Source organism: Emydura macquarii, unplaced genomic scaffold, assembly GCF_026122565.2.
Source record: "Emydura macquarii macquarii isolate MOO-44397 ecotype Brisbane River unplaced genomic scaffold, CSIRO-AGI_Emac_v2 contig_1348, whole genome shotgun sequence".
Taxonomy (NCBI): domain Eukaryota; kingdom Metazoa; phylum Chordata; order Testudines; family Chelidae; genus Emydura; species Emydura macquarii.
The window spans coordinates 9,629,151-9,641,219 of record NW_027131485.1 but is presented as its reverse complement, the minus strand read 5'-3'; the positions used below and the strand labels follow the sequence as shown (position 1 = coordinate 9,641,219).

The window sequence follows — 12,069 nt, the reverse complement described above, 5'->3', positions numbered from 1 at the left end:
AGTGGTGAAGGGTTCGGTGCCCGTGGCTGGTCTATGGAGCCAGCCAGCCCCCTTCTGTACGGGGGTGGGGCTCTGAGAGCTTTGAAAATCACTTTCACTCTGCTCCTAGTCCCATCTCTCACCGCTATGGTGCAGGGCTTCCTCTAGGGGCGCTCTTGGTGGCAATGGCAGATTTAACCTTGCCATGTCATGTGCTCTTGGGTGCTGCTTCTCATGCCCCTCCATCACGAGGCCCACAGAGTTGTGTGCTGCCGGGGCTCAGGAGAGCTCCCTCGGCCCAGCCTGGGCCTGGTTCCCCCGGCCTGCTCCTTGTGTGGGGACTGAGACCTGTATCGGGAGGGTGGGAAGCAGCCTTTGAGGCAGTGGCAGAGCCATGGGTGGGCCTGGGTGGGCCGTGGCTCACCCACTTTGAAAGCAGGCCCACCCATCAGATTTTAAGCAATTCATCTCGCATTTTTATCAGCCTGTTTTGCTTGTGACACAAGGCTTGTGCCCACCTCTGTCAACCACAGGCCCTGCCAAAAAATCAGTTCTGGCTTCGCCTCTGGCCTGAGTCCAGGTGCCGGGGGCCAATCCCAGCCAGGCCCCAGCTCCGAGAGACCATCGAAAACCCTTCTGTGAATTGTAACACTCCAAAAAGAGAGAGGAGGAAAACACAGCGATGAGTGGCAGGGCTTGGGAAGCTGCCCCATGCAGCCCTGCCAACCGCCCCATCCCCAGCCCTGACCCACACAGCACTGCCGACTCCCCAGCCCCCATTGAAGCCCCTTGTGCCCTGACCCCACAGCACCTCTCTGCCTTGACCCATGCCGTGCTCTCGACCACCCCAGGCACTGCCCTCGCCGAGAGGACGCGGCACCAGCCAGACCCGCCCAACAGGGATCTCTGCAGCCCGTACCTGTGAGTGGTGACTTGGTGCTGCTGGCCCCCCCCATGCCACTTGCTGTTCTTGAGATGCCCCCTCCCCTCAGCTGCCAGGCATACTCAGTGCAGGCACTGCAGCCCGCGTTTCCCCTCGCTACAGCCACGGTGGGCTAGCAGACCCAGCAGGGAGTGACTGCCAAAACCTGGGACTTCCAGCGCCCCAAGAAGATTTACAGATTTCCCAGGACACTGACCTAAGAGAAGGGACCATCGTGGAAAAGCCAGAACAGGGACAACCCTACTGCCCTTGTGTGACCTGTCCATGCCTAGGGCAGCCACCTGAAAATGCCAAGGTCAGAGCAGGCTGTAAAAGGAGAGCAGATTCTCCCCAACACTGGTGGGTGACACTGAAGTCAGACTTCCCAACCAGCCACAAACAGTGCTTCTGATTCCCCACACTGGTTATCAAGAAGCCAAAATAAAAATATACACAGCCCCCTTTACTGCATTTCAGTCTCCGTCTCCCTGTAAGCCACTAGGTCCAGTAAAGAGACCAGTTATTTAAAACTCTATGTTCTTTACCAAAAAGGTTTCTCCTGACCCCAAAGGCTCAGCCACAATACCAGATCAATATAAGTTTGGATCTTACCCAAAATACCACGCTGCCAGCCAATCCTTTAGTAACTTAAACCAAAGGTTTATTATAAAAGGAAAGAAACAAACTATAAGAGAAATGTTAAAGGATGAAATCAATCAGATACATACAAATTATTTGAAAGTCCATATATATCAGGTTTCTAGTAGAATTGTGGAGTTTGCAGGCTTGTACAGTCCCTCTGGTATACATCCAGTACCTGGATGGGTCTCAGTCCTTTGTTTCACAGCTTCAGCTCAGTTCAGTTATAGATGAATTGATCCAGAGGTAGGCTGGAGACTAAAGACAAAATGGATGTCGTGCAGCTGCCTTTTATGTCCTTTGGTCTTTGCCATGCTGGTTGTGGAATTTTACAGGAACAAGATGGAGTCCAGAGTCACATGAGTAAGTCCTGGTGACTCATCAGGTATATCCCTGGCTTCTCCCCCGTACCTGTGAATTTCCTTAATGGGCCATTAAGCAGGCTAGTGCTGCAGCCATCCTTTTTGGGGTATTGCCCAGACACAGCACAATTTGAAATACAGATATATCAAACATATCCATAACTTCCATTACACATATAGCACATGAACATAAACATCATTTTACTTAGCACATTATAGCCTTTCTAACAATACGTGACATGGCATATCTCACATGAATTATGATTTTGACATACTGATGTTAAATAATATAATTAATGCACTCCCTACCCCAATCTAGCCAGCGTGACACCTTGTTCCTGCACCTCTCCCACCCCTAGTCCAGTCCTGTCCGTTCCAGAGCAGGCAGGCAGTTGTGCTGGAGGGAGAACATGGCTGGGTCTATAAATGTCATCCTCGACCAATCAGCAGCTCACAGTGTTAGCCCAGTGAGGTGTGAACGCCCCTCGGCCCAGTCCAGTGAAATCCTGGCTAATCCCTCTGTGTGGAAGAGAGCCATCGTGGGCTGATATCTCCTGCCCTGGCCAGCCACAAAGCGACCCCTGTCTCTGCACCAAAGGAGCCTCCTATCTCACTGCCAGGGCTAATGCTGCCCCCCGATCCCTTCCTGTTTAATGTGGGGTTTGCTCTGGCAGAGCCAGAGGAGAGAGAGCCCCCAGCCATGATTTAGTGCCACTGTCAGCTTGCCACTAATTGTCATAGTGATGAAATGCCGTGGTTCCTGGCCTAGCGATGAATGGGGAGGGTTGAAAGTGTTGAAGCCAGGAAGCATAGCCGCTCGGCTCGGGTGAGGTAAGGTGGTTGTGCCCCACTGGCTTCTGGGAGCCAGCCAAATCCATCCATCCCTCTTCCCTGCTCGGCAGTGATGGAGAGAATCAATCTTTGTCATTCCTGGCCCCCGTGCTGCTTTGTGCTTCCCTCTCCTGGAAGAGAGGTAGACTCAACCCGCTGATGAGACCGCAGCTGATCTGCTGCAGGAAGGAACGTCTCACCTTGGCATCTGTCCTTGTCATGCTCAAGTAAGCCCCCGGCCAAAGCTCCAGGAGCTGGGAGTCCGGATCCCACATGCCCCGGAGACAGGAGGCTGATCTGAAAGAGCCAAATATCCCCCAGCTGTAGCTTTTCCCAGGGGGCAACTTCCCTCGCCCAATTTCCACAGCTCCCCATAGCCAGCTGGGCCACAGCAGGCGAGACAGGAGTGTTCCCTACAGTGCATCGAGCAGAGCGGCAATCCAAGGGGTTGGGACAGCTCTGAAGCAGAGAGACACAATCAATTTTTAACATGTTTCTGAGAACATCTGAAAAGAAGGAATTTAACTCCTATCAAACTGGCATCATTGTATGATTAAAAGAGAAAGGGAGAAAGCTATTTCTCTCAGTAACTCCCCTTTATAAAATGCAGCTCCTGTGCCAATAGAAACCCAGCAAATGTGTGTGTGTCCTTTATATAGAAATACACACAAACATTGAAAGAAAAGATTATTATGATTGCAAAGTCAAGCCCTCCAAAGTTTGGAAATGCTGGAGTTAAAGTTGCCTATGCTACCTTAATTCAGTCCTCTTGGGCACACACATCATGATAGTCTCTTTAATTGCATGATTACAGGCTTTTTCTTCTCTACCCTGCCCCTCACACAACATTTGTTGGGTTTCTTTTGGAGCTTGGGCTGCATTTTACAGGATAACTATCAGTCCCGTTAGCGCGGGGGGGCTAGGAGCCAGGGCTCCTGGGTTCTAGTCCCAGCTCTGGCATGATCTTTGGCAAAATAACACAACTTCTTGATCCATTGGTTTCTACAGTTGTAAAATGGAGTGATGATACTTCCCTACCCCCTGGACCAGCACCCCCTGTTGAAAATCCTGGCATCTGGGCTGCAGTCCCTCCCCACTATTGCCCTGCCCAGTTTCTGTGCAATCCCTGGGCACTGGCAGATTTGCAGGGCTGCAGCTAGAGAAGGCTTGACCCTGAGCGTCGGTCCCTGCCTGCAGCTGGGCCTTTCTTCCAAAAAAAAAGTCCTCAGTCAGCGGTATGCTACTGCCAATATCCAAACTCCCTTGGCATTAAAGTCAAGAGGACAGGAATGGTTTTTGGCAAAATGTTGCTATTAACCCAAGTTGTTAATATCAGGGTTGCTATCAAGTGGCATCTACTATCTATAGTCCTTTAAAAGAGGCGTCTTTTGAACTGCCACCTCTGCCTCTGAGTTCTAATGACTCTGATGCAGCCTCAGAGAGAGAGACCATTTCCCATTGCCTGGGTTATGGGCTTCCAGAACCATATGGACAGGACCACATGGAAAACCAGTTGGAAAGCCGACCAAACAGGCCCTTTCCTAGCAGACATCCCGTACTTTATGAAGCAGGATATTTTAGCTCCATTCTGAAAGGATTGCAAATACTCTGTGTGACAGCTATGTGCAAGATGGTTCTGAGTTTGCTTTTATAGCTAGTTAGGAAGAACTTTTTATTTTAATAATATAACTAGCCTGGAGAAATAAAAGAATCAGCACAAGTGGGTACAAGTAAGATCTATAGAGAGCTTCTAGAGTGTGAGGTGGAATTTAATGCTGGGCTGGTGGGATTCAAGTTTACACACACATGCGCACACGCTTACATGCACACACAGACAGATACACAAGAGGAGTGTGCGCACACATGCACCCTCACTTGATTCCCACCCACATGAAGTCAATGGAGCTACATCAGTTTACACCAGGTGAGAATCCAGCCCTCAATGTCAACACCAGAGACTGGTAGCCCACGAGAATAGCTGTGCAGATGGCCCCCTGGGCATGTCATCCTGCAGATTTAATGCAGCTCTGTAGCACTTACACTTCCAGCAGCATGGGCTCGAGACAGATCAATGATAGTGGCTCCCTGGTCAGTTATGTAGCACTTTACCCGCTGCCCAATGCATTCAACTGACGCCGGTAATTCATATATTGAAGAGCTCTGATTTTTCTACAAGGAGTGGGTGCTCCAGCAGGCTTGATGATACGCAGCATGTCATTATTTCAGAAATATAATGAGTCGCAAGTATCCACTGATGATATTAATCACACAGCCGGAGACAGGGATAGCAGGAGAATCAGAGGAGCTATCTGTTTTCCTCCGGGCAATTGCTTCTGCACAGCCCCACTGGGGTATCATGTGCCTTGCCATTTCCAAGTCGGCAGGTACAAAGCGCACTCTGTTGCCCCACTATTCTAGAGCCACAGGTATAAAAAACGTCACCCCCACCTGTCCCCCCGCCCATAGAATCATAGAAGATTAGGGTTGGCAGGGACCTCAGGAGATCATCAAGTCCAAGCCTCTTGCTCAAAGCAGGACAAATCCCAACTAAATCATCCCAGCCAGGGCTTTGTCAAGCCAGGCCTTAAAAACCTCTAAGGATGGAAATTCCACCACCTCCCTAAGTAACCCATTCCAGTGCTTCACCATCCTCCTAGTGAAAAGTTTTTCCTAATATCCAGCCTAGACCTCCTTCATTGCAACTTGAGACCATTGCTCCTAGTTCTATCATCTACTACCACTGAGAACAGCCTAGCTCCATCCTCCCTGGAACCGTTCTTCAGCTAGTTGAAGGCCGCTATCAAATCTGCCCTCACTCTTCTCTTCTCCAGACTAAACAAGCCTAGTTCCCTCAGTCTCTCCTCATAAGTCAAGTGCTCCAGCTCCCTAATAATTTTTGTTGCCCTCTGCTGGACTCTCTCCAATTTGTCCACATCATTCAGGGGACCCAAAACTTGATCCAGTATTCCAGATGTGACCTCACCAGTGCCAAATACAGAGGAACAATCACTTCCCTCGATCTGCTCCTACTAATGCAGCCCAATATGCCATTAGCCTTCTTGGCAACAAGGTCACACTGTTGACTCATATCCAGCTTCTTGTCCCCTGTAACCCCCAGGTCCTTTTCTGCAGAACTGCTGCCTAGCCAGTCGGTCCCTAGTCTGTAGCAGTGCATGGGATTCTTCCGTTCTAAGTACGGGACTCTGCACTTGTCCTTGTTGAACCTCATCAGATTTTTTTTGGCCCAATCCTCTAATTTGTCTAGGTCACTCTGAATCCTATCCCTGCCCTCCAGCATATCTACCACTCCCCCCAGTTTAGTGTCATCTGCAAACTTGCTGAGGGTGCAATCCACCCCCTCCTTCAGATCATTAATGAAGATGTTGAACAAAACCGGCCCCAGGCTGCCAACTAGACATCGAGCCGTTGATCACTACCCATTGAGCCCGATGATCTAGCCAGCTTTCTAGCCATCTTATAATTCACTCATCCAGCCCATACTTCTTCAACTTGCTGATAAGAATACTGTGGGAGACCATATCAAAAGCTTTGCCAAAGTCAAGGTATATCACATCCATCGCTTTCCCCACTTCCACAGAGCCAGTCATCTCATCATAGAAGGCAATCAGGTTGGTCAGGCATGACTTGCCCTTGGTGAATACATGCTGACTGTTCCTGATCACCTTCCTTTCTTCCAAGTACTTCAAAATGGATTCCTTGAGGACCTGCTCCATGATTTTTCCAGGGACTGAGGTGAGGCTGACTAGTCTGTCGTTCCCCAGATCCTCCTCCTTCCCCTTTCTGAAGATGGGCACTATATTTGTCTTTTTCCAATCTGGGACTTCCTCCAGTCGCCATGAGTTTTCAAAGATAATGGCCAATGGCTCTGCAATCACAACAGCCAACTCCCTCAGCACCTTGGATGCATTGCATTTGGCCCCATGGACTTGTGCATGTCCAGCTTTTCTAAATAGTCCTGAACCTGTTCTTTCAGCACTGAGGGCTGCTCACCTCCTCCCCATACTGTGTTGCCCAGAGCAGTAGTCTGGTAGCTGACCTTCTCTGTGAAGACAGAGGCAAAAAAGGCACTGAGTACCTCAGCTTTCTCCACAGCCTCTGTCACTAGGTTGCTTCCCCCATTCTGTAAGAGACCCACACTTTCCCTAATCTTCCTCTTGTTGGTAACATACCTGTAGAGACCCTTTTTGTTACCTTTCTCATCCCTTGATAGCTGCAACTCCAGTTGCATTTTGGTCTTCCTGATTTCGCCCCTGCATGCTCGAGCAGTATTTTTATACACCTCCCCAGCTCCTCTTGTTCCAATGACATGAGCAGACATGGAACTCACTGTGACCCTAAGAGCCCTCAGTGCCAACTGGCAAAGTGTTCACTGTTGTGTAACAGCAACTCCTATCAGGTCTGACAAACTCACTACACCTAACTCATTGTCTTCATAGTATGTCTCTAAAAAGGGTCATGTGAGGTGTCTAGTGAAAGCTTACATCATACTGATCCTCATAATCAGTGCGAGATGTAGGTCCGGATGATATTTAAGGAGCCATGTGTAGGTACTGTGGTAAAGTCAGGCCAGATGGCCACAGAAGGGCATACCAGGGCCGGTATGTGAGCCCAAGAATGCTAAAAGCCCTTTTCCCTGCAGGCAGAGGAGAGATTGCTGCAGGGCAATTAGAGACACCTGGACCCAACGAAGGGCTACTCCAGGTGTACTTAAACCCTGCCTTCCTGAAAGCTGCCGGAAGGCTTGTGACAGCTGGAGGAGAAACTTCCCCCGAGCTAGGAGACAGTCCTTCTCTGCAGCCAGAGGAGCAGAGAAGGGGAAAACCCTTAGCCCCAGCCGGCAGGAGGGAGCCAGCATAAGGTACCTCCCGGGGGAGATGGGGTAAGTGGTGACTCTCTGGCCCACTACAAGGGGTGGAAGTGTGAGACCCACTAGGGTGGAGTTGGCTGTTTGCCACAGTACTGAAAATGTCTTAGTGTTTGTGTCCCAGGCAGGGTTGTCTAACAGGTTTGGACAGACAATGGGACGGTGATTCACCCGTCTGCCCTAGGTTCATGAGTAGGTTGAGCCTTGTAAGCCAACAAGACGGAATTCTGTTTTGCATATGGAGGCAACAGGAGAATGTGAAGACAACTTGGAGCCAGCAGTCCAGGAAAGGAGCCATAGGTGCTGGGTACAAAAGCCTCTGGGGATAAGAGGAAGGCAAAAGGACAGCTAGTTGATCCTTCACTGAGGAAGCAACAAGGGCAGTGCTTTTTTCATTTGTGGACGTTGGAGCCCAGCCGTGGTATTTGGAGTCGTTGGGAGGTGAGTGTGATGGGGTATATCTACCCTGTGCTGGCCTAGCTAGGATTAACCACACATTTGTGGGCTGAAGAGGTCACGCCCCTTCACCCTGCTGGACATACTCAACCTGGAAACAGGATATAAAAGGGAGTGGCCCAGCTCAATCTGGTCCGGCAGAGGAGGAGAGCAGATGCACACTGCAGACCCCTGCCAGGGAGTTTCTGGGGCTACAGATGACGGAGGCCGAACCAGTGGGATTGATAGTGGGACCCCTGCTGACCCTGGGGGATGAGAGTGAGCCGGAAGGCCGACATCCCCAGGAGAACTGACAGCAGGAATCAAGGGTAGGAAGTGGCCCAGGGAAAGCAACTGTTAAAATAGGAAACCTAGCCAAACCACTGACTACTGGTTTCATGAGACCCTGGGTCAGGACCCAGTGGAATAGGATGGGCCCGGGTCCCCCTACCCTGCCCCACACCTACTGCTGGGTGTGGGCACTGACCTAAGGGGCAGGCACGACTGCCTGAGTGAGGGCAGCCCCAAAGACCTGGACGTTAGGCCATACTGCCCTGTGAGCGAAGGCAGCAGTACTTACTCTTGCTGCTTGAGCTGTAATCTTGTATTGGACACCCGACACCCTGCGATGGGGTGTGTCTATCCTGTGCCAGTGAGAAATGGCTTTTGACAAAGATTTGTGCCTGTTAAAATTAATTTTAGACTCTAAGAAGCATATTTTTTTTATACCTAGCCATTTGTGTTTCCATCAGCCTTGCTCGGTAGCTCTGAAATCTTCCATAATAAAGGTATGATTGTTTTGCTCTAGCTATATCTCAGTGCAGGGAAGTCACAAAGGGCCTCTTCCTGAGTTGGACCTGTCAAGCTGAGTGCATATACTGAGCCATTGGGGACAGCTAGCCTGGTAATTTCTGAGAGTGTGCAGTGGTTAAGGGCTGGATGCTGCAGGGGAATGTGCCATGTGGACTTGGGGGTTGGTGGATGCCAATCACTAGCCTGCACAGAGAGAGGGAAAGGCCTGGAAGGCAGCACTTGTGTGGCCAGAGGCTGGTGGTTTCAGGGAACTCAACTACAGCCGGCATTAACGAAGCTGTTTCATGGAGGCTAGTTCCTGGAGGAGTGGTCCATCAACGGCTATTAGCCAGGATGGGCAGGGATGTAACCCCATACTCTGTGTGTCCCTAGCCTCTGGCTGCCAGGAGCTGGGACTGGATGACAGGAGATGGATCATTTGATAATCGCGCTGTTCTGTTCATTGCCTCTGGAGCACCTGGCACTGGTCACTGTTGGAAGCCAGGATCCTGGGCTAGATGGACTATTGGTCTGACCCAGCATGGCCATGGTTATGTACTCTAAGGACAGGTGATGGTGAGGTGCCTCACAACTTTGGGGAGCATCGCACTCACACACCACCATCCCCCTTCCCATCAGGGTTTTTGTTGGGCTAGTCAGGTATTGGCTTCATTCATATCTGCCCAGGGCTAAGTTCATAGTCAGCTTGGTCTTGATCTCTGCCTAACACTGAGGTGAGTGTGGGCCGTGGATGACCGGAAAGGAGGACAAGATGGTCAGAGTTGTTAAGCAGGAAGGGAAACAAAGGAAGCTCAAACAGGTGAGGCAAACACAGCAGGGAACATCTTTCCACATAGACTTTCTGTCTCCTGGTACCCAGCTGGAACTGGTTTTCAAAGGGGAACTGAAACTATAAAAAGGAAGGACAAACACCCCAAGGGATCCCTCCCTTGTCTCTCTGCCCATCAATTCACTGCATCTGAAGGGACAAAGGAAGCAGTGACTGTATGAGGGCAGGGATCCTGACCAAAGAAGTTTGTTCAGTAAGACTGCTGAAAGCGCAGGGTGAGAGAACTTTGCTTTGAATGTAATATAGTTTGTGAAGTTAGGCACCAGGAGCACTTTATCCTTATTTTTCTTGTAAGCATTTCTGATTTTTATGCCTCATTACTTGCACTCACTTAAAATCTATCTCTGTGTAGTTAATAAACTTGTGTTATTGATTTATCTAATCCAGTGTGCTTAAATGGAAGTGTCTGAAGAACTATTTGGAACAATAAATGTGCATTTTATTTCTATTAAAGAAATAACAGACTTTATGTAACTTCCAGAGGAGGGATGGGCAGTACAGAACATAGATTCCTGGGGGGAAATTTAAGACTGGGGGTGTGTTGGGGTCACCCTGCAGTATAACCAAGGCTGGTAAGAGCCAGAGGGTAACCTGGGTGTGGCTTGCACGCTGGAAGGCTGTTTGTGAGTGGCCCCGGTGGGAGCTACTTCAGTAAGGCACCCAAGGGTGTAGGGCAGGGGTGACACAACCACTCATTAGTCTGGATTGTACCTTGGTATGTCACAGAGGGTGTTCTGAATCTTAAATGTCACTTTCCATTGTGACCATACCGACAATGGTACCTCGGTGTTTTATCTGTAGCTGCCATTGTGGCCCTGCGGGGTTCCCCCTCCACACGTGCAGAACGCCTGAGCCAGATCAGGAGAAAGAAGAGGTCTCGGGGTGGCATCTTCCATAAGATCCCGCAAGCCAGTGCTGCATCAGTCCATGAGCATGGGCCTTGGAGGCTAAACATCGCAGACAGCCTGGAGAAGGAAAGAGCGGAGAGGAGACAGGCCCAGGAGTCCCAGCAGGAAAAGTAGAGGGAGATACATTATGTCATAATGGGGCTTCTCCGGCAGCAAACACAGATGCTTAAGACTCTTGTGGACCTGCAGGTTCAACAATCCCGGCTCGCCTCCCTCTGCAGTCCATAGAGAACTCCAGTATAGCATCTTCCTACATTCCCCTCAACGTTCCACATGGCATCATGGGGCTGCATCCCTACCCCTGCTACTCCATGCCAAGGGACAGCAAAGACAACCACGACTTCAAATACACTGACCTGCAAGAGCCACGGATGGTGTATGTGTATCTAAAATGACCATGAAAGTTCTTTCCCCTTCATCAGTTTTGTTCTATTAATTTATTAAGTTTTTAATGTATTTGCTTTTAAATTGCATGTATTTTTCTTTTCACTGATTTTACTGCAGAATAAAATTCTATTATTTGGGACATAATTCATCTATATTAGTTTACAGCATATGCTGCAGGGGGCCGAGCAGTTCTGAAAGCAACCAATTATTTGTTACTGTACAGCGTGGCACAACTCATCGGATCAGTGACAAAGGGTGTAATAATCAGCAATGCATTAGTATAGCAGTATAGCATCAGTATAGCAAGCACCGGCAAACTAACAGGTGCAGTGACACCACACAATTCCTAACAAGCCCGAAACAGCAGGGCCAGGTAGAGCACAGTACACTACAACACAGTACTGGGGCTCACTGTTGAAGTGCGTTTTCAAAGCCTTCCTGAGCCGTATAACTCCATGTTGAGCACTTCTGCTAGTCTGTCTGTCTGCCTCTTCAAATTCAGCAGACAGCCACTCACCCTCTGCTCCGGTAGCAATTTTTCCCCCTTTGCTTCACAGATATTATGCAAGATGCAGCAGGAAACCACACACTGGAATGTTTTTTCCTCACTGAGATCCAGTCTTGTGGGTAAACAATGCCATTATTCCTTCAGTCTGCCAAAAGCACATTCACCTGTCATGTTGCAACTGCTGACCAGGTAGTTGAATCTTTCCTTGGTGCTGTCAAGGTGGCCAGTGTATGGCTTCTTGAGCAAGGCGTAGGCTCAACCCCCAGGATCATTAATGGTATTTCAACACTGCCAATGGTAATCCACTGGTCAGGAAAGAAAGGCCCTGCCTGTAGCTTTCTGAACATCCCTGTGCGTTCTTAAAGATGTGAGCATCATGCACGTTTGCTGGCCTTCCTGTGGATGCACTCTGTGGTAAAGTGCTCTGGGGCCAGAATAGGGCTACGCATGCAGTCTATTGCTCCACCTAGTTCAGGAACCTCATTGCTGCAAATCTATCCACGATGTCCTGCACCTGGCTGAGTGTCACAGGCGTGGGATAATTAATGGCCCTGCGCACTAGGATTTTCCA

The 12,069-nt window shown here is 49.6% G+C and overlaps 1 long non-coding RNA gene across 1 annotated transcript; it reads left to right on the top strand.

Moving 5' to 3' along the window:
* Positions 1–7,866: 7,866 nt before the first annotated feature.
* LOC137155309 (uncharacterized) lies at positions 7,867–11,132 on the top strand. Its single transcript, XR_010920411.1, has 3 exons — positions 7,867–8,059; positions 8,787–8,841; positions 10,497–11,132. It is a non-coding gene; the product is annotated as an uncharacterized lncRNA (long non-coding RNA).
* Positions 11,133–12,069: the final 937 nt, after the last annotated feature.